General features: G+C 38.7%; 3 long non-coding RNA genes across 11 annotated transcripts; 1 reads left to right on the plus strand and 2 right to left on the minus strand.

Annotated features, from left to right (window-relative positions):
• Positions 1–1077: 1077 nt before the first annotated feature.
• On the minus strand, positions 1078–16402 carry LOC127923272 (uncharacterized). 5 transcript variants are annotated; one of them, XR_008113865.1, is made up of 3 exons: positions 16384–16402; positions 15318–15433; positions 1078–1547 (listed from the first exon to the last, which is right to left on the minus strand). It is a non-coding gene; the product is annotated as an uncharacterized LOC127923272 (long non-coding RNA). The 5 variants fall into 5 exon arrangements; XR_008113863.1 differs by lacking the exon at positions 16384–16402 and adding an exon at positions 16333–16351; XR_008113866.1 differs by lacking the exon at positions 16384–16402 and adding an exon at positions 15908–15950.
• Positions 15533–16485, plus strand: LOC127923274 (uncharacterized). Of its 5 annotated transcripts, XR_008113871.1 has the most exons (4): positions 15557–15620; positions 15707–15743; positions 15832–15933; positions 16257–16406. It is a non-coding gene; the product is annotated as an uncharacterized LOC127923274 (long non-coding RNA). The 5 variants fall into 5 exon arrangements; XR_008113872.1 differs by having other exon boundaries at positions 15533–15620; positions 15707–15933; positions 16308–16485; XR_008113870.1 differs by having other exon boundaries at positions 15533–15620; positions 15707–15933.
• A 940-nt stretch (positions 16486–17425) lies between these two features.
• Positions 17426–17959, minus strand: LOC127923273 (uncharacterized). Its single transcript, XR_008113867.1, has 3 exons — positions 17858–17959; positions 17687–17763; positions 17426–17573 (listed from the first exon to the last, which is right to left on the minus strand). It is a non-coding gene; the product is annotated as an uncharacterized LOC127923273 (long non-coding RNA).
• Positions 17960–23122: the final 5163 nt, after the last annotated feature.

A 23122-nucleotide genomic window follows, 5' to 3' on the forward strand; every position in this document is an offset into this window, starting at 1 on the left:
CAACCAGGGTCATGTTCATTAGAGAACACTGTTTCAACCAGGGTCATGTTCATTAGAGAACACTGTTTCAACCAGGGTCATGTTCATTAGAGAACACTGTTTCAACCAGGGTCATGTTCATTAGAGAACACTGTTTCAACCAGGGTCATGTCATGTTCATTAGAGAACACTGTTTCAACCAGGGTCCTGTTCATTAGAGAACACTGTTTCAACCAGGGTCATGTTCATTAGAGAACACTGTTTCAACCAGGGTCATGTTCATTAGAGAACACTATCAACCAGGGTCATGTTCATTAGAGAACACTGTTTCAACCAGGGTCCTGTTCATTAGAGAACACTGTTTCAACCAGGGTCATGTTCATTAGAGAACACTGTTTCAACCAGGGTCATGTTTATTAGAGAACACTGTATCAACCAGGGTCATGTTCATTAGAGAACACTGTTTCAACCAGGGTCATGTTCATTAGAGAACACTGTTTCAACCAGGGTCATGTTCATTAGAGAACACTGTATCAACCAGGGTCATGTTCATTAGAGAACACTGTTTCAACCAGGGTCATGTTCATTAGAGAACACTGTTTCAACCAGGGTCATGTTCATTAGAGAACACTGTATCAACCAGGGTCCTGTTCATTAGAGAACACTGTTTCAACCAGGGTTCTGTCATGTTCATTAGAGAACACTGTTTCAACCAGGGTCCTGTTCATTAGAGATCACTGTTTCAACCAGGGTCATGTTCATTAGAGAACACTGTATCAACCAGGGTCCTGTCATGTTCATTAGAGAACACTGTTTCAACCAGGGTCATGTTCATTAGAGATCACTGTTTCAACCAGGGTCATGTTCATTAGAGAACACTGTTTCAACCAGGGTCATGTTCATTAGAGAACACTGTATCAAAACATGTTTCAACCAGGGTCATGTTCATTAGAGAACACTGTATCAACCAGGGTCCTGTCATGTTCATTAGAGAACACTGTATCAACCAGGGTCATGTTCATTAGAGAACACTGTATCAAAACATGTTTCAACCAGGGCAATAACTGTAAACTAAAAATGATAATACCAGTCTAAATATTAACTTTAGGAGGGGTTTTCAATCAGATTTATTTATAAAGCCCTTTTACAACAGCCGATGCCAGAAAATGATACACAGAAACCCAGCCTAAAACCCCAAACAATGTCAATATAGTTTAACCAATAGCAGTTTTTCATGGTTCCAGGAAGTGGATAAAGTTCACGTGCAGAAAGACACGGTTGGAAGAAGCTTCATTTTCCATCGTTCCCAGCGGTCAAAACCATTCGTTTACTAAACAGGGGTGTCACCAAAGTGGTGTTGTATGCATCAGGGAACTCCCTGATGAATTCCATAAAGACCTGACGATCACATGGTCGGGCAGGACGTCTCTTTGGCACTTCAGACATCTGATTACTGCGGTGTGTCAGTTGAAGAACAGGTCTTGACAGATACGTTGTGTATCTTCAGGGCAGGTGACTTCATGTCCGATGGTTCTGGGATCTGCATAGATCTCATAGTCGTTTCCCCCCTAAAGCAGTGTCAACATTAATATATCATATACTGTAGTGTCCCCCTAAAGTAGTGTCAACATTAATATATCATATACTGTAGTTTCCCCCTAAAGCAGTGTCAACATTAATATATCATATACTGTAGTTTCCCCCTAAAGCAGTGTCAACATTAATATATCATATCGTTTCCCCCTAAAGCAGTGTCAACATTAATATATCATATACTGTAGTTTCCCCCTAAAGCAGTGTCAACATTAATATATCATATAGTTTCCCCTAAAGCAGTGTCAACATTAATATACTGTAGTTTCCCCCTAAAGCAGTGTCAACAGTGTCAACATAATATATCATATACTGTAGTTTCCCCCTAAAGCAGTGTCAACATTAATATATCATATACTGTAGTGTCAACCCCTAAAGCAGTGTCAACATTAATATATCATATACTGTAGTTTCCCCCTAAAGCAGTGTCAACATTAATATATCATATACTGTAGTTTCCCCCTAAAGCAGTGTCAACATTAATATATCATATACTGTAGTTTCCCCCTAAAGCAGTGTCAACATTAATATATCATATACTGTAGTTTCCCCTAAAGCAGTGTCAACATTAATATATTAATATATCATATACTGTAGTTTCCCCCTAAAGCAGTGTCAACATTAATATATCATATACTGTAGTTTCCCCCTAAAGCAGTGTCAACATTAATATATCATATACTGTAGTTTCCCCCTAAAGCAGTGTCAACATTAATATATCATATACTGTAGTTTCCCCCTAAAGCAGTGTCAACATTAATATATCATATACTGTAGTTTCCCCCTAAAGCAGTGTCAACATTAATATATCATATACTGTAGTTTCCCCCTAAAGCAGTGTCAACATTAATATATCATATACTGTAGTTTCCCCCTAAAGCAGTGTCAACATTAATATATCATACTGTAGTTTCCCCCCTAAAGCAGTGTCAACATTAATATATCATATACTGTAGTTTCCCCCTAAAGCAGTGTCAACATTAATATATCATATACTGTAGTTTCCCCCTAAAGCAGTGTCAACATTAATATATCATATACTGTAGTTTCCCCCTAAATAGTGTCAACATTAATATATCATATACTGTACTAAAGCAGTGTCAACATTAATATATCATATACTGTAGTTTCCCCCTAAAGCAGTGTCAACATTAATATATTAATAAATAGTGTCAACATTAATATACTGTAGTTTCCCCCTAAAGCAGTGTCAACATTAATATATAAAGCAGTGTCATATATCATATACTGTTTCCCCCCTAAAGCAGTGTCAACATTAATATACTGTAGTTTCCCCCTAAAGCAGTGTCAACATTAATATATCATATACTGTAGTTTCCCCCTAAAGCAGTGTCAACATTAATATATCATATACTGTAGTTTCCCCCTAAAGCAGTGTCAACATTAATATATCATATACTGTAGTTTCCCCCTAAAGCAGTGTCAACATTAATATCAACATTAATATATCATATAAACTGTATAAACAGTGTCAACATTAATATATCATATACTGTAGTTTCCCCCTGTCATTATAAAGCTATAACACGGTTGTCATTATAAAGCTATAACACGGTTGTCATTATAAAGCTATAACACGGTTGTCATTCTAAAGCTATAACACGGTTGTCATTATAAAGCTATAACACGGTTGTCATTATAAAGCTATAACACGGTTGTCATTATAAAGCTATAACACGGTTGTCATCATAAAGCTATAACACGGTTGGTTAAAGCTATCATGTCATCATAAAGCTATAACACGGTTGTCATCATAAAGCTATAACACGGTTGTCATCATAAAGCTATAACACGGTTGTCATTATAAAGCTATAACACGGTTGTCATTATAAAGCTATAACACGGTTGTCATTATAAAGCTACGGTTGTCACGGTTGTCATTATAAAGCTATAACACGGTTGTCATTATAAAGCCATAACACGGTAGTCATTATAAAGCCATAACACGGTTGTCATTATAAAGCTATAACACGGTTGTCATTATAAAGCTATAACACGGTTGTCATCATAAAGCTATAACACGGTTGTCATCATAAAGCTATAACACGGTTGTCATCATAAAGCTATAACACGGTTGTCATTATAAAGCTATAACACGGTTGTCATTATAAAGCTATAACACGGTTGTCATTATAAAGCTATAACACGGTTGTCATTATAAAGCTATAACACGGTTGTCATTATAAAGCTATAACACGGTTGTCATTATAAAGCTATAACACGGTTGTCATTATAAAGCTATAACACGGTTGTCATTATAAAGCTATAACACGGTTGTCATTATAAAGCTATAACACGGTTGTCATTATAAAGCTATAACACGGTTGTCATTATAAAGCTATAACACGGTTGTCATTATAAAGCTATAACACGGTTGTCATTATAAAGCTATAACACGGTTGTCATTATAAAGCTATAACACGGTTGTTGTCATTATAAAGCTATAACACGGTTGTCATTATAAAGCTATAACACGGTTGTCATTATAAAGCTATAACACGGTTGTCATTATAAAGCTATAACACGGTTGTCATTATAAAGCTATAACACGGTTGTCATTATAAAGCTATAACACGGTTGTCATTATAAAGCTATAACACGGTTGTCATCATAAAGCTATAACACGGTTGTCATTATAAAGCTATAACACGGTTGTTGTCATCATAAAGCTATAACACGGTTGTCATCATAAAGCTATAACACGGTTGTCATCATAAAGCTATAACACGGTTGTCATCATAAAGCTATAACACGGTTGTCATCATAAAGCTATAACACGGTTGTCATCATAAAGCTATAACACGGTTGTCATCATAAAGCTATAACACGGTTGTCATCATAAAGCTATAACACGGTTGTCATTATAAAGCTATAACACGGTTGTCATTATAAAGCTATAACACGGTAGTCATTATAAAGCTATAACACGGTTGTCATCATAAAGCTATAACACGGTTGTCATCATAAAGCCATAACATGGTTGTCATCATAAAGCTATAACACGGTTGTCATTATAAAGCTATAACACGGTTGTCATCATAAAGCCATAACACGGTTGTCGTCATAAAGCCATAACACGGTTGTCGTCATAAAGCTATAACACGGTTGTCGTTATAAAGCTATAACACGGTTGTCGTCATAAAGCTATAACACGGTTGTCATTATAAAGCTTTAACACGGTTGTCATCATAAAGCCATAACACGGTTGTCATCATAAAGCTATAACACGGTTGTCGTTATAAAGCTATAACACGGTTGTCGTCATAAAGCTATAACACGGTTGTCATTATAAAGCTTTAACACGGTTGTCATCATAAAGCCATAACACGGTTGTCATCATAAAGCTATAACACGGCGTTATAAAGCCATAACACGGTTGTCGTCATAAAGCTATAACACGGTTGTCGTTATAAAGCTATAACACGGTTGTCGTCATAAAGCTATAACACGGTTGTCATTATAAAGCTTTAACACGGTTGTCATCATAAAGCCATAACACGGTTGTCATCATAAAGCTATAACACGGTTGTCATCATAAAGCTATAACACGGTTGTCATTATAAAGCTTAACACGGTTGTCATCATAAAGCCATAACACGGTTGTCATCATAAAGCCATAACACGGTCGTCATCATAAAGCTATAACACGGTTGTCATCATCATAAAGCTATAACACGGTTGTCATTATAAAGCTATAACACGGTTGTCATTATAAAGCTATAACACGGTTGTCGTTATAAAGCTATAACACGGTTGTCATTATAAAGCTATAACACGGTTGTCATTATAAAGCCATAACACGGTTGTCATCATAAAGCTATAACACGGTTGTCATTATAAAGCTTTAACACGGTTGTCATCATAAAGCTATAACACGGTTGTCATTATAAAGCTTTAACACGGTTGTCATCATAAAGCCATAACACGGTTGTCATCATAAAGCCATAACACGGTCGTCATCATAAAGCTATAACACGGTTGTCATCATAAAGCTATAACACGGTTGTCATCATCATAAAGCTATAACACGGTTGTCATCATAAAGCTATAACACGGTTGTCATCATAAAGCTATAACACGGTTGTCATTATAAAGCTATAACACGGTTGTCATTATAAAGCTATAACACGGTTGTCATCATAAAGCTATAACACGGTTGTCATTATAAAGCTATAACACGGTTGTTGTCATTATAAAGCTATAACACGGTTGTCATTATAAAGCTATAACACGGTTGTCATTATAAAGCTATAACACGGTTGTCATTATAAAGCTATAACACGGTTGTCATTATAAAGCTATAACACGGTTGTCATTATAAAGCTATAACACGGTTGTCATTATAAAGCTATAACACGGTTGTCATTATAAAGCTATAACACGGTTGTCATTATAAAGCTAGGCCAAAGCTACGTTATAGCTTTATGATGACAACCGTGTTATCATCATAAAGCTATAACACGGTTGTCATTATAAAGCTATAACACGGTTGTCATTATAAAGCTATAACACGGTTGTCATTATAAAGCTATAACACGGTTGTCATTATAAAGCTATAACACGGTTGTCATTATAAAGCTATAACACGGTTGTCATTATAAAGCTAGGCCAAAGCTAGGCCGGTTATAGCTTTATGATGACAACCGTGTTATCATCATAAAGCTATAACACGGTTGTCATTATAAAGCTATAACACGGTTGTTGTCATCATAAAGCTATAACACGGTTGTCATTATAAAGCTATAACACGGTTGTCATTATAAAGCTATAACACGGTTGTCATCATAAAGCTATAACACGGTTGTCATTATAAAGCTATAACACGGTTGTTGTCATCATAAAGCTATAACACGGTTGTCATCATAAAGCTATAACACGGTTGTCATCATAAAGCTATAACACGGTTGTCATCATAAAGCTATAACACGGTTGTCATTATAAAGCTATAACACGGTTGTCATTATAAAGCTATAACACGGTTGTCATCATAAAGCTATAACACGGTCGTCATCATAAAGCTATAACACGGTTGTTGTCATCATAAAGCTATAACACGGTTGTTGTCATCATAAAGCTATAACACGGTTGTCATTATAAAGCTATAACACGGTTGTCATTATAAAGCTATAACACGGTTGTCATTATAAAGCTATAACACGGTTGTCGTCATAAAGCTATAACACGGTTGTCATCATAAAGCCATAACACGGTTGTCGTCATAAAGCCATAACACGGTTGTCGTCATAAAGCCATAACACGGTTGTCGTCATAAAGCTATAACACGGTTGTCGTCATAAAGCTATAACACGGTTGTCATTATAAAGCTATAACACGGTTGTCATTATAAAGCTATAACACGGTTGTCATCATAAAGCTATAACACGGTTGTCGTCATAAAGCCATAACACGGTTGTCATTATAAAGCCATAACACGGTTGTCATTATAAAGCTATAACACGGTTGTCATTATAAAGCTATAACACGGTTGTCGTCATAAAGCTATAACACGGTTGTCATTATAAAGCTATAACACGGTTGTCATTATAAAGCTATAACACGGTTGTCATCATAAAGCCATAACACGGTTGTCATTATAAAGCTATAACACGGTTGTCGTCATAAAGCTATAACACGGTTGTCATTATAAAGCTATAACACGGTTGTCATTATAAAGCTATAACACGGTTGTCATTATAAAGCTATAACACGGTTGTCATCATAAAGCTATAACACGGTTGTCGTTATAAAGCTATAACACGGTTGTCATTATAAAGCTATAACACGGTTGTCGTCATAAAGCCATAACACGGTTGTCGTCATAAAGCTATAACACGGTTGTCATTATAAAGCTATAAGACGGTTGTCATCATAAAGCTATAACACGGTTGTCATTATAAAGCTATAAGACGGTTGTCATTATAAAGCTATAACACGGTTGTCGTCATAAAGCCATAACACGGTTGTCATCATAAAGCTATAACACGGTTGTTGTCATTATAAAGCTATAACACGGTTGTCGTCATAAAGCCATAACACGGTTGTGTCGTCATAAAGCCATAACACGGTTGTCATTATAAAGCTATAACACGGTTGTCGTCATAAAGCTATAACACGGTTGTTTTTATAAAGCTATAACACGGTTGTCGTCATTATAAAGCTATAACACGGTTGATTTTATAAAGCTATAACACGGTTGTCATCATAAAGCTATAACACGGTTGTCATCATAAAGCTATAACACGGTTGTCGTCATCATAAAGCTATAACACGGTTGTCGTCATCATAAAGCTATAACACGGTTGTCATTATAAAGCTATAACACGGTTGTTGTCATCATAAAGCTATAACACGGTTGTCATCATAAAGCTATAACACGGTTGTCATCATAAAGCTATAACACGGTTGTCATCATAAAGCTATAACACGGTTGTCATCATAAAGCTATAACACGGTTGTCATCATAAAGCTATAACACGGTTGTCATCATAAAGCTATAACACGGTTGTCATTATAAAGCTATAACACGGTTGTCATTATAAAGCTATAACACGGTTGTTGTCATCATAAAGCTATAACACGGTTGTCATTATAAAGCTATAACACGGTTGTCATCATAAAGCTATAACACGGTTGTCATTATAAAGCTATAACACGGTTGTCATCATAAAGCTATAACACGGTTGTCATCATAAAGCTATAACACGGTCGTCATCATAAAGCTATAACACGGTTGTCGTTATAAAGCTATAACACGGTCGTCGTCATAAAGCCATAACACGGTCGTCATCATAAAGCCATAACACGGTCGTCATTATAAAGCTATAACACGGTTGTTGTCATCATAAAGCTATAACACGGTTGTCATTATAAAGCTATAACACGGTTGTCGTCATTATAAAGCTATAACACGGTTGTCGTCATTATAAAGCTATAACACGGTTGTCGTCATTATAAAGCTATAACACGGTTGTCATCATAAAGCTATAACACGGTTGTCATTATAAAGCTATAACACGGTTGTCATTATAAAGCTATAACACGGTTGTCATTATAAAGCTATAACACGGTTGTCATTATAAAGCTATAACACGGTTGTCATTATAAAGCTATAACACGGTTGTCATTATAAAGCTATAACACGGTTGTCATTATAAAGCTATAACACGGTTGTTGTCATTATAAAGCTATAACACGGTTGTCATCATAAAGCTATAACACGGTTGTCATTATAAAGCTATAACACGGTTGTCATTATAAAGCTATAACACGGTTGTCGTCATTATAAAGCTATAACACGGTTGTCGTCATTATAAAGCTATAACACGGTTGTCGTCATTATAAAGCTATAACACGGTTGTCGTCATTATAAAGCTATAACACGGTTGTCATTATAAAGCTATAACACGGTTGTCATTATAAAGCTATAACACGGTTGTCATTATAAAGCTATAACACGGTTGTCGTCGTCATAAAGCTATAACACGATTGTCATTATAAAGCCATAACATGGTTGTCATTATAAAGCTATAACACGGTTGTCATCATAAAGCTATAAGACGGTTGTCATCATAAAGCTATAAGACGGTTGTCATCATAAAGCTATAACACGGTTGTCATTATAAAGCTATAACACGGTTGTCATCATAAAGCTATAACACGGTTGTCATCATAAAGCTATAACACGGTTGTCATTATAAAGCTATAACACGGTTGTCATTATAAAGCTATAACACGGTTGTCGTCATAAAGCTATAACACGGTTGTCGTCATAAAGCTATAACACGGTTGTCATTATAAAGCTATAACACGGTTGTCATCATTATAAAGCTATAACACGGTTGTCATTATAAAGCTATAACACGGTTGTCATCATAAAGCTATAACACGGTTGTCATTATAAAGCTATAACACGGTTGTCATTATAAAGCTATAACACGGTTGTCGTTATAAAGCTATAACACGGTTGTCGTTATAAAGCTATAACACGGTTGTCGTTATAAAGCTATAACACGGTTGTCGTTATAAAGCTATAACACGGTTGTCGTTATAAAGCTATAACACGGTTGTCGTTATAAAGCTATAACACGGTTGTCGTTATAAAGCTATAACACGGTTGTCATTATAAAGCTATAACACGGTTGTCATTATAAAGCTATAACACGGTTGTCGTTATAAAGCTATAACACGGTTGTCGTTATAAAGCTATAACACGGTTGTCATCATAAAGCCATAACACGGTTGTCGTTATAAAGCTATAACACGGTTGTCGTTATAAAGCTATAACACGGTTGTCATCATAAAGCTATAACACGGTTGTCATCATAAAGCTATAACACGGTTGTCATCATAAAGCTATAACACGGTTTGTCGTCATAAAGCTATAACACGGTTGTCATCATAAAGCTATAACACGGTTGTCATCATAAAGCTATAACACGGTTGTCATTATAAAGCTATAACACGGTTGTCGTTATAAAGCTATAACACGGTTGTCGTTATAAAGCTATAACACGGTTGTCATCATAAAGCTATAACACGGTTGTCGTTATAAAGCTATAACACGGTTGTCGTTATAAAGCTATAACACGGTTGTCATCATAAAGCTATAACACGGTTGTCATTATAAAGCTATAACACGGTTGTCGTTATAAAGCTATAACACGGTTGTCATCATAAAGCTATAACACGGTTGTCGTTATAAAGCTATAACACGGTTGTCATTATAAAGCTATAACACGGTTGTCGTCGTCATAAAGCTATAACACGGTTGTCATTATAAAGCTATAACACGGTTGTCGTCGTCATAAAGCTATAACACGGTTGTCGTTATAAAGCTATAACACGGTTGTCATCATAAAGCTATAACACGGTTGTCATTATAAAGCTATAACACGGTTGTCGTTATAAAGCTATAACACGGTTGTCATCATAAAGCTATAACACGGTTGTCGTTATAAAGCTATAACACGGTTGTCGTCGTCATAAAGCTATAACACGGTTGTCGTCGTCATAAAGCTATAACACGGTTGTCGTCGTCATAAAGCTATAACACGGTTGTCATCATAAAGCTATAACACGGTTGTTGTCATTATAAAGCTATAACACGGTTGTCATTATAAAGCTATAACACGGTTGTCATTATAAAGCTATAACACGGTTGTCATTATAAAGCTATAACACGGTTGTCATTATAAAGCTATAACACGGTTGTCATTATAAAGCTATAACACGGTTGTCATTATAAAGCTATAACACGGTTGTCGTCATAAAGCTATAACACGGTTGTCATTATAAAGCTATAACACGGTTGTCATTATAAAGCTATAACACGGTTGTCATTATAAAGCTATAACACGGTTGTCATTATAAAGCTATAACACGGTTGTCATCATAAAGCTATAACACGGTTGTCATTATAAAGCTATAACACGGTTGTCATCATAAAGCTATAACACGGTTGTCATTATAAAGCTATAACACGGTTGTCGTTATAAAGCTATAACACGGTTGTCATCATAAAGCTATAACACGGTTGTCGTTATAAAGCTATAACACGGTTGTCATTATAAAGCTATAACACGGTTGTCGTCGTCATAAAGCCATAACACGGTTGTCGTCATAAAGCTATAACACGGTTGTCGTCGTATAAAGCTATAACACGGTTGTCGTCGTCATAAAGCTATAACACGGTTGTCATCATAAAGCTATAACACGGTTGTCATTATAAAGCTATAACACGGTTGTCATTATAAAGCTATAACACGGTTGTCATCATAAAGCTATAACACGGTTGTCGTCGTCATAAAGCTATAACACGGTTGTCATCATAAAGCTATAACACGGTTGTTGTCATCATAAAGCTATAACACGGTTGTTGTCATCATAAAGCTATAACACGGTTGTCGTCATTATAAAGCCATAACACGGTTGTCGTTATAAAGCTATAACACGGTTGTCATTATAAAGCTATAACACGGTTGTCATTATAAAGCTATAACACGGTTGTCGTTATAAAGCTATAACACGGTTGTCGTTATAAAGCCATAACACGGTTGTTGTCATTATAAAGCCATAACACGGTTGTCATTATAAAGCTATAACACGGTTGTCATTATAAAGCCATAACACGGTTGTTGTCGTCATAAAGCCATAACACGGTTGTTGTCGTCATAAAGCTATAACACGGTTGTCATCATAAAGCTATAACACGGTTGTCATTATAAAGCTATAACACGGTTGTCATTATAAAGCTATAACACGGTTGTCATTATAAAGCTATAACACGGTTGTCATCATAAAGCTATAACACGGTTGTCATCATAAAGCTATAACACGGTTGTCGTCATCATAAAGCTATAACACGGTTGTCGTCATCATAAAGCTATAACACGGTTGTCGTCATCATAAAGCTATAACACGGTTGTCGTCATCATAAAGCTATAACACGGTTGTCGTCATCATAAAGCTATAACACGGTTGTCGTTATAAAGCTATAACACGGTTGTCGTTATAAAGCTATAACACGGTTGTCGTTATAAAGCTATAACACGGTTGTCGTTATAAAGCTATAACACGGTTGTCGTTATAAAGCTATAACACGGTTGTCATCATAAAGCTAAACGGTTGTCTATAAAGCTACGGTTGTCATTATAAAGCTATAACACGGTTGTCATTATAAAGCTATAACACGGTTGTCATTATAAAGCTATAACACGGTTGTCATCATAAAGCTATAACACGGTTGTCATTATAAAGCTATAACACGGTTTGTCATTATAAAGCTATAACACGGTTGTCGTCATTATAAAGCTATAACACGGTTGTCATCATAAAGCTATAACACGGTTGTCATTATAAAGCTATAACACGGTTGTCGTTATAAAGCTATAACACGGTTGTCGTCATAAAGCTATAACACGGTTGTCGTCATAAAGCTATAACACGGTTGTCGTCATAAAGCTATAACACGGTTGTCATTATAAAGCTATAACACGGTTGTCATTATAAAGCTATAACACGGTTGTTGTCATTATAAAGCTATAACACGGTTGTCATTATAAAGCTATAACACGGTTGTCATTATAAAGCTATAACACGGTTGTCATTATAAAGCTATAACACGGTTGTCATCATAAAGCTATAACACGGTTGTCATCATAAAGCTATAACACGGTTGTCATCATAAAGCTATAACACGGTTGTCATTATAAAGCTATAACACGGTTGTCATTATAAAGCTATAACACGGTTGTCATTATAAAGCTATAACACGGTTGTCATTATAAAGCTATAACACGGTTGTCATTATAAAGCTATAACACGGTTGTCATTATAAAGCTATAACACGGTTGTTGTCATTCATAAAGCTATAACACGGTTGTTGTCGTCATAAAGCTATAACACGGTTGTTTGTCATAAAGTCGTCATAAAGCTATAACACGGTTGTTGTCGTCATAAAGCTATAACACGGTTGTTGTCATCATAAAGCTATAACACGGTTGTTGTCGTCATAAAGCTATAACACGGTTGTCATCATAAAGCTATAACACGGGTTGTCATCATAAAGCTATAACACGGTTGTCATCATAAAGCTATAACACGGTTGTCATTATAAAGCTATAACACGGGTTGTCGTCATAAAGCTATAACACGGTTGTCATTATAAAGCTATAACACGGTTGTCATTATAAAGCTATAACACGGTTGTCATTATAAAGCTATAACACGGTTGTCATTATAAAGCTATAACACGGTTGTCATTATAAAGCTATAACACGGTTGTCATTATAAAGCTATAACACGGTTGTCATTATAAAGCTATAACACGGTTGTCATTATAAAGCTATAACACGGTTGTCATTATAAAGCTATAACACGGTTGTCATATAAAGCTATAACACGGTTGTCATTATAAAGCTATAACACGGTTGTCATCATAAAGCTATAACACGGTTGTCATTATAAAGCTATAACGGTTGTCATTATAAAGCTATAACACGGTTGTCATTATAAAGCTATAACACGGTTGTCATTATAAAGCTATAACACGGTTGTCATTATAAAGCTATAACACGGTTGTCATTATAAAGCTATAACACGGTTGTCATTATAAAGCTATAACACGGTTGTGTCATTATAAAGCTATAACACGGTTGTCATCATAAAGCTATCACGGTTGTCATTATAAAGCTATAACACGGTTGTCGTTATAAAGCTATAACACGGTTGTCGTTATAAAGCTATAACACGGTTGTTGTCATAAAGCTATAACACGGTTGTCGTCATAAAGCTATAACACGGTTGTCGTTAAAGCTATAACACGGTTGTCATTATAAAGCTATAACACGGTTGTCATCATAAAGCTATAACACGGTTGTTGTCATCATAAAGCTATAACACGGTTGTCATTATAAAGCTATAACACGGTTGTCATTATAAAGCTATAACACGGTTGTCATTATAAAGCTATAACACGGTTGTCATCATAAAGCTATAACACGGTTGTCATCATAAAGCTATAACACGGTTGTCATTATAAAGCTATAACACGGTTGTCATTATAAAGCTATAACACGGTTGTCATTATAAAGCTATAACACGGTTGTCATTATAAAGCTATAACACGGTTGTCATTATAAAGCTATAACACGGTTGTCATTATAAAGCTATAACACGGTTGGCATCATTATAAAGCTATAACACGGTTGTTGTCATTATAAAGCTATAACACGGTTGTCATTATAAAGCTATAACACGGTTGTCATCATAAAGCTATAACACGGTTGTTGTCATCATAAAGCTATAACACGGTTGTTGTCATCATAAAGCTATAACACGGTTGTCATCATAAAGCTATAACACGGTTGTTGTCATCATAAAGCTATAACACGGTTGTCATTATAAAGCTATAACACGGTTGTCATTATAAAGCTATAACACGGTTGTCATCATAAAGCTATAACACGGTTGTCATTATAAAGCTATAACACGGTTTGTCATAAAGCTATAAACGGTTGTCATTATAAAGCTATAACACGGTTGTCATTATAAAGCTATAACACGGTTGTCATTATAAAGCTATAACACGGTTGTCATTATAAAGCTATAACACGGTTGTCATTATAAAGCTATAACGGTTGTCATTATAAACGGTTGTCATTATAAAGCTATAACACGGTTGTCATTATAAAGCTATAACACGGTTGTCATTATAAAGCTATAACACGGTTGTCATTATAAAGCCATAACACGGTTGTCATCATAAAGCTATAACACGGTTGTCGTCATAAAGCTATAACACGGTTGTCATTATAAAGCTATAACACGGTTGTCATTATAAAGCTATAACACGGTTGTCATTATAAAGCTATAACACGGTTGTCATTATAAAGCTATAACACGGTTGTCATTATAAAGCTATAACACGGTTGTCATTATAAAGCTATAACACGGTTGTCATCATAAAGCTATAACACGGTTGTCATTATAAAGCTATAACACGGTTGTCATTATAAAGCTATAACACGGTTGTCATTATAAAGCTATAACACGGTTGTCATCATAAAGCCATAACACGGTTGTCATTATAAAGCTATAACACGGTTGTCATTATAAAGCTATAACACGGTTGTCATTATAAAGCTATAACACGGTTGTCATCATAAAGCTATAACACGGTTGTCATCATAAAGCTATAACACGGTTGTCATCATAAAGCTACTTACAGGTTTAGTTTTGTCTCCAAAGAAGTGTATGGTTTTATAGGAGTCTTTCTCTACCAGGCCCAGACAGTAACGCTTGTCCCAGCCCTCTGGGAACACATCAAAACTGATCTGACCACCTGCAGAGTTGGAGCGAGGAAGAGTGGGGGGAGAGAAGGAGATTAGAGGTCAGACTCACCTATAGAGAAGTGTTTAGGGTCAGAGGTCAAACTCACGTATAGAGAAGTCCTTGGGGTTCGAGGTCACGGTTTAGAGGTCAGACTCACCTATAGAGAAGTCCTTAGGGTTCGAGGTCAGGGTTTAGAGGTCAGACTCACCTATAGAGAAGTGTTTAGGGTCAGAGGTCAAACTCACTTAGAGAATTCCTTGGGGTTCGAGATCAGGGTTTAGAGGTCAGACTCACGTATAGAGAAGTCCTTAGGGTTCGAGGTCAGGGTTTAGAGGTCAGACTCACCTATAGAGAAGTGTTTAGGGTCAGAGGTCAAACTCACTTATAGAGAATTCCTTGGGGTTCGAGGTCAGGGTTTAGAGGTCAGACTCACGTATAGAGAAGTCCTTAGGGTTCGAGGTCAGGGTTTAGAGGTCAGACTCACCTATAGAGAAGTCCTTAGGGTTCGAGGTCAGGGTTTAGAGGTCAGACTCACGTATAGAGAAGAAGTCCGGTTTTAGGGTTCTAGAGAAGTCCTTAGGTTCAGGGTTTAGAGGTCAGACTCACCTTATCGAGTCAGGGAAGTCCTTAGGGTTCGAGGTCAGGGTTTAGAGGGGTCAGACTCACAGACGAGGTCAGGGTTTAGAGGTCAGACTATAGAGAAGTCCTTAGGGTTCGTCAGACTCACCTATAGGTCAGGGTTTAGAGGTCAGACTCACCTATAGAGAAGTCCTTAGGGTTAGAGGTCAGGGTTTAGAGGTCAGACTCACCTATAGAAGTCCTTAGGGTTCGAGGTCAGGGTTTAGAGGTCAGACTCACCTATAGAGAAGTCCTTAGGGTTAGAGGTCAGGGTTTAGAGGTCAGACTCACCTATAGAGAAGTCCTTAGGGTTCGAGGTCAGGGTTTAGAGGTCAGACTCACCTATAGAGAAGTCCTTAGGGTTCGAGGTCAGGGTTTAGAGGTCAGACTCACCTATAGAGAAGTCCTTAGGGTTAGAGGTCAGGGTTTAGAGGTCAGACTCACCTATAGAAGTCCTTAGGGTTGAGGTCAGGGTTTAGAGGTCAGACTCACCTATAGAGAAGTCCTAGGGTTCGTCAGACTCACCTTTCCTTGTTGAGGTCAGGGTTTAGAGGTCAGACTCACCTAAGAAGTCCTTAAGAGGTCAGGGTTTAGAGGTCAGACTCACCTGACAGACAGTCCTTAGGGTTCAGGTCCTCCACTCACCTTGGTCCAGCTGGTAGAACTCAGACTCTCCTCCTGACTACAGCTCAACAAACTTCTCCGAGTCCTTAGGGTTGAGGTCAGGGTTTAGAGGTCAGACTCACCTATAGAGACAGTCCATAGGGTTAGAGGTCAGGGTTTAGAAGGTCAGACTCACCTATACAGCTCCGCCCGACCGGTGAGTCCTTCAACATTCCATTACGGAACTCCGTCCCCCTGAGGAGACACAGACAGAGGTGTTCTTTCTGGGAGAGCGTCAATCAAAGTGTGAGAGGGAGAGAGACGGGGTGAGCTCCATGTGTCCAGCTGGGAGAGAGACAGCTCCGGGTGAGCGTGTGTGAGAGGGAGAGAGACGGGGTGAGTGTGTGAGAGAGGGAGAGAGAGACGGGGTGAGTGTGTGTGAGAGGGGAGAGAGAGTGAGAGACGGGGTGAGTGTGTGTGAGAGAGAGAGAGACGGGGTGGAGAGACGGGGTGACGGGGTGAGTGTGAGAGAGAGAGAGAGACAGGGGTGAGTGTGTGTGAGAGAGAGAGAGAGAGAGAGACAGGGGTGAGTGTGTGTGAGAGAGAGAGAGTGAGAGACGGGGTGAGTGTGTGAGAGAGAGAGAGAGAGACAGGGGTGAGTGTGTGTGAGAGAGAGAGAGTGTGTACCTCTTCCTGGGTAGTGTAATCTAGGCCAGGTAGTTGAGACAGACAGAGATGGTGTGAGTGAGAGAGAGACAGTGTGTACCTCTTCCTGTGTAGTGTAATCTTGGCCAGGTAGTTGAGACAGACAGAGATGGTGTGAGAGAGAGAGAGTACCTCTTCCTGGGTAGTGTAATCTTGGCCAGGTAGTTGAGACAGAAGTTGATGAAGTCTTGAAGAAGATCCTCCCCCATGTACGCCTGGATACTCTGAAACAACCAATCACAGCCCTGGATCCTCTGAAACAACCAGTGACTACAACATCTCCATCTTGGTCAATAAACCACATGGGAGCATCAAAGGTTAGAGGTCAGGGTCTTACCTGTACTGCAACCAGCTGTCCATTCTGATAGGCCACCAATCCGTTTTCAGCAAACAGATAGTCCACCTTCTCGACCACTACGACACACACATGCCCACATTACTACACAGTGTGTGTGTGTGTTGTGGTAAACTATTTAATATAGTAAACTATTGACTAACTAAAACTCACCCGTTGTGAATGACTCAGTTAATGCAGTGAAGATCAATGATGGTTTAGTGTGTGTGTGAGTCTGTGTGTGTGTGTGTGTGTGTGTGTGTGAGAGAGAGAGTCAACTGATCTGTCAGGTTGTATTTAGCTGCTCTGACCTTCTCAGCTCTTCTCTGTCACACACACACACACACACACACACACACACACACACACACACACACACACACACACACACACACACACACACACACACACACACACACACACACACACACACACACACACACACACACACACACACACACACACACAGTGTTGATTCGCTGATCTTGATTCCATAGTGAGAAGTTATTGGTTGATCAGTGATTCTGTATATATTCTGTGTTATATTCTATATATTATATTAATTTATATTTATGATAAACTGGTTAGTTTGGGTCCTGAATGCTGAATACTTTCCGAATGTTTCAGCCATCTTGTTCACATCTTGTTATGTTACAGTCTTATACTAAACTAAAGTATTGCCATCTTGTTATGTTACAGTCTTATACTAAACTAAAGTATTCAGCCATCTTGTCTCATACTAAATGTATTATCTTGTTAGTTACAGTCTTATACTAAACTAAAGTATTCAGCCATCTTGTTATGTTACAGTCTTATACTAAACTAAAGTATTCAGCCATCTTGTTATGTTACAGTCTCATACTAAACTAAAGTATTCAGCCATCTTGTTATGTTACAGTCTTATACTAAACTAAAGTATTCAGCCATCTTGTTATGTTACAGTCTCATACTAAACTAAAGTATTCAGCCATCTTGACTTTCTCCACATCTTGTTATGTTAGTCTTATACTAAACTTGTGATGTTCGACAGGGTTCAAGTCCGGGCTCTGGCTGGGCCACTCATGGACATTCATACTAAACTTGTCCCAGCCATCTTGACTTTCTGCATCTTGTCTTGGTCTTATACTAAACTTGTGATGTTTAGGGTTCAAGTCCGAGGGCTCTGGCTGGGTTCAAGGACATTCAGAAACCTTCACCCCAGTCCTGCATCGTCTTGGCTGTGTGCCTGAGCGCCCTGGAGTCCAGCTTTTCATCAAGGAACTCTCTCTACTTTGCTCCGTTCATCTTTCCCTTGATCCTGACGAGTCCCCCAGTCCCTGCCACTGAAAAACATCCCCACACCATGATGCTGCCACCACCATGCTTCACCGTAGGGATGGTGCCAGGCTTCCTACAGACATGGTGCTTGGCATTCAGGCCAAAGAGTTCAATCTTGAATTCATCAGACCTGAGAATCTTGTTTCTCGTGGTCAGAGTCCTTTAGGTGTCTTTTGTTAAACTCCAAGCGGGCTGTCATGTGCCTTTTACTGAGGAGTGGCTTCCGTCTGGCCATAAAGGCCTGATTGGTGGAGTAAACTGGCTAGTTTAACAGCATCCCAGCCGTGTTTACAGTATATCAGACAGCATTCGAATTATTCGTTATACTAGTACTCCAATGAAAAAAAACTATTTTCAGAACACAAGGCTGGAAAAACCATGTGCTTATGTATCTATATGCCAACAGCACACAACATTGCATAACACAGTTGGTCCTTCTGTGGCTCAGTTGGTAGAGCATGGCGCTTGTAACGCCAGGGTAGTGGGTTCGATTCCCGGGACCACCCATACGTAGAATGTATGCACACATGACTGTAAGTCGCTTTGGACAAAAGCGTCAGCTAAATGGCATATATATATATTATTATATATTACAGTTAATGTCGGAAGTTTACATATACCGTAGCCAAATATATTTCAACTCAGTTTGCCTTTAAATTGTTTTAACTTGGGTCAAATGTTTCAGGTAGCCTTCCACAAGCTTCCCACAATAAGTTGAGTGAATTTTGGCCCATTCCTCCTGAAAGAGCTGGTGTAACCGAGTCAGGTTTGTAGGCCACCATGCTCGCACACGCTTTTCAGTTCTGACCACAAACTTTCTAGAGGATTGAGGTCAGGGCTTTGTGATGGCCATTCCAATACCTTGACTTTGATGCCCTTTTTGGAAGTATGCTTGGGTTCATTGTCCATTTGGAAGACCCATTTGCGACCAAGCTTTAACTTCTGACTGATGTCTTGAGATATTGCTTCAATATATACACAGAATTTTCCATCCACATGATGCCATCTATTTTGTGAAGTGCATCAGTCCCTCCTACAGCAAAGCACCCCCACAACATGACGCTGCCACCCCATGCTTCACAGTTGGAATAAATGCCCCGAAGAACCCCGTCCCTTATTCCTGTAATTATGGGCTTTTATTTCTGTTTTTATAGGCATTTATTCCTGTAATTATGGGCTTTTATTTCTGTTTTTATAGGCTTTTATTTCTGTTTTTATAGGCATTTATTCCTGTAATTATGGGCTTTTATTTCTGTTTTTATAGGCATTTATTCCTGTAATTATAGGCTTTTATTTCTGCAATTATATGCTTTTATTTCTGTATTTATAGGCATTTATTTATAGGCATTTATTTCTGTAATTATAGGCTTTTATTTATAGGCATTTATTCCTGTATTTATAGGCTTTTATTTCTGTATTTATAGGCATTTATTTCTGTATTTATAGGCATTTATTTATAGTTTTTATAGGCATTTATTCCTGTAATTATGGGCTTTTATTTCTGTTTTTATAGGCATTTATTTATAGGCATTTATTCCTGTAATTATGGGCTTTTATTTCTGTTTTTATAGGCTTTTATTTCTGTTTTTATAGGCATTTATTCCTGTAATTATAGGCTTTTATTTCTATACTCAGCGCGCATGTAGAGGGACAGGTCGGAACACAAGTGAGTGAGACACGGGGAAGGGAATTTAGGAGCAGAACTGTGTGATGCTTGGCTTCTTTTTTGTTGTGTCTTGCAAATGCACACTGTACAAATGGAACACTAGAGTCCTACATCTCTACAATACACCACTAGAGTCCTACATCTCCTACAATATTCCACTAGAGTCCTACATCGCTACAATATTCCACTAGAGTCCTACATCGCTACAATATTCCACTAGAGTCCTACATCGCTACAATATTCCACTAGAGTCCTACATCTCTACAATACACCACTAGAGTCCTACATCGCTACAATACACCACTAGAGTCCTACATCTACAATATTCCACTAGAGTCCTACATCGCTACAATACACCACTAGAGTCCTACATCTACTACAATAGTCCTACAATTACCACTAGAGTCCTACATCCCTACAATATTCCACTAGAGTCCTACATCGCTACAATACACCACTAGTCCTACAATATACCACTAGAGTCCTACATCCCTACAATATTCCACTAGAGTCCTACATCCCTACAATATTCCACTAGAGTCCTACATCCCTACAATATTCCACTAGAGTCCTACATCCTACAATATTCCACTGAGTCCTACATCCTACAATACACCAAGTCCTACAATTCCACTAGAGTCCTACATCTAAAATACACCACTAGAGTCCTACAATATACCACTAGAGTCCTACATCCCTACAATACACCACTAGAGTCCTACATCTACAATACACTACAATACACCACTAGAGTCCTACATCCCTACAATACACCACTAGAGTCCTACAATATTCCACTAGAATCCTACATCCCTACAATATTCCACTAGAGTCCTACATCCCTACAATATTCCACGAGAGTCCTACATCTCTACAATACACCCCTAGAGTCCTACAATATACCACTAGAGTCCGACATCCCTACAATATTCCACTAGAGTCCTACATCCCTACAATATTCCACTAGAGTCCTACATCTCTAAAATACACCACTAGAGTCCTACATCTCTACAATACACCACTAGAGTCCTACATCCCTACAATATTCCACTAGAGTCCTACATCCCTACAATACACCACTAGAGTCCTACATCTCTACAATACACCACTAGAGTCCTACAATACACCACCTACAGACCTACAATACTCCACTAGAGTCCTACATCCCTAAAATACACCACTAGAGTCCTACAATACACCACTAGAGTCCAACATCGCTAGAATATACCACTAGAGTCCTACATCGCTACAATATACCACTAGAGTCCTACATCTCTACAATACACCACTAGAGTCCTACAATATACCACTAGAGTCCTACATCGCTACAATACACCACAGGTAGGATGCAAAACATTATTGTTTACTGTTCTATGTATGTTGGTAACCAGTTTATAATAGCAATAAGGACCCTGGGTGGGTTGTGATATACCACTGCTTTTAAATATACCACTAGTCTCATCTCTACAGTATACCACTAGAGTCCTACATCTCTACAATACACCACTCAGTCCACATCCCTCAAACTCACTAGAGTCCAATCTCACATTTACACCTTAACCCCCTCCCTCCCAGAGTCACACCTTAACTCACGCCCTAGTCCAGACACCCCTTAACCCCTCCCAATATCACTAGAGTCACCATCAATCTCCCAGTTGTTCTTTGATCTTGATATCCGACCCCCACCACGCACCCTCTACAGACACAGTCCTAACAGAAATCCTCCATCCTAGAGTCAGAAACACCTACATCTACTCCTAGAGTACACGCTACAATATACCACTAGAGTCCTACAATACTAGAGTCCACATCCCTACAATACCCACTAGAGTCCACCCTCTACAATATACCACTAGAGACGGTCCTGCCCGACCACGAGTCGCAGACCTGGCGGTCCTACCCGGGACCTCTGACACTAGAGTCCTGCCTACAATACACCACGGTCCTGCCTGACCACTAGAGTGGTACCTGCAATCGACCACGGTCCTGCCTCTACCCCACTAGGTCCTGCCTCGACCCCGGACACGGTCATGCCTCAATACACCACGGTCCTGTCCTCTACCGCTGACCACGGTCCTACATCTCTACCACCACTAGAGTCCTGCCCATACCACGGTCCTGCCCCGACCACTAGCGGTCCTGCCTCGACCACGGTCCTGCCTCGACCACTAGAGCGATGACCACGGACATACCACTAGGTCCTGCCAATCGACCAGGCTCACCACGGTCCTGCCCGACCACGGAGGCGGTCTTTTAAATATATTATCTCAAACTCACCCAGACCACGGTCCTGCCTCGACCAACGGACCCGCGGTCCTGCCCTCCCGACACACGGTCCTGCCTCGACCGGACCCGGTCCTGCCTCCCCCGCGGTCCCCAGCCGACCTTAACTCCCGGACACGGTCCTGCCTCGACCACGGTTCTTTGATCTTGATGGTCCGACCCCCCACCACGCC

This window comes from Oncorhynchus keta, unplaced genomic scaffold (assembly GCF_023373465.1).
Source record: "Oncorhynchus keta strain PuntledgeMale-10-30-2019 unplaced genomic scaffold, Oket_V2 Un_contig_2912_pilon_pilon, whole genome shotgun sequence".
Lineage (NCBI taxonomy): Eukaryota > Metazoa > Chordata > Actinopteri > Salmoniformes > Salmonidae > Oncorhynchus > Oncorhynchus keta.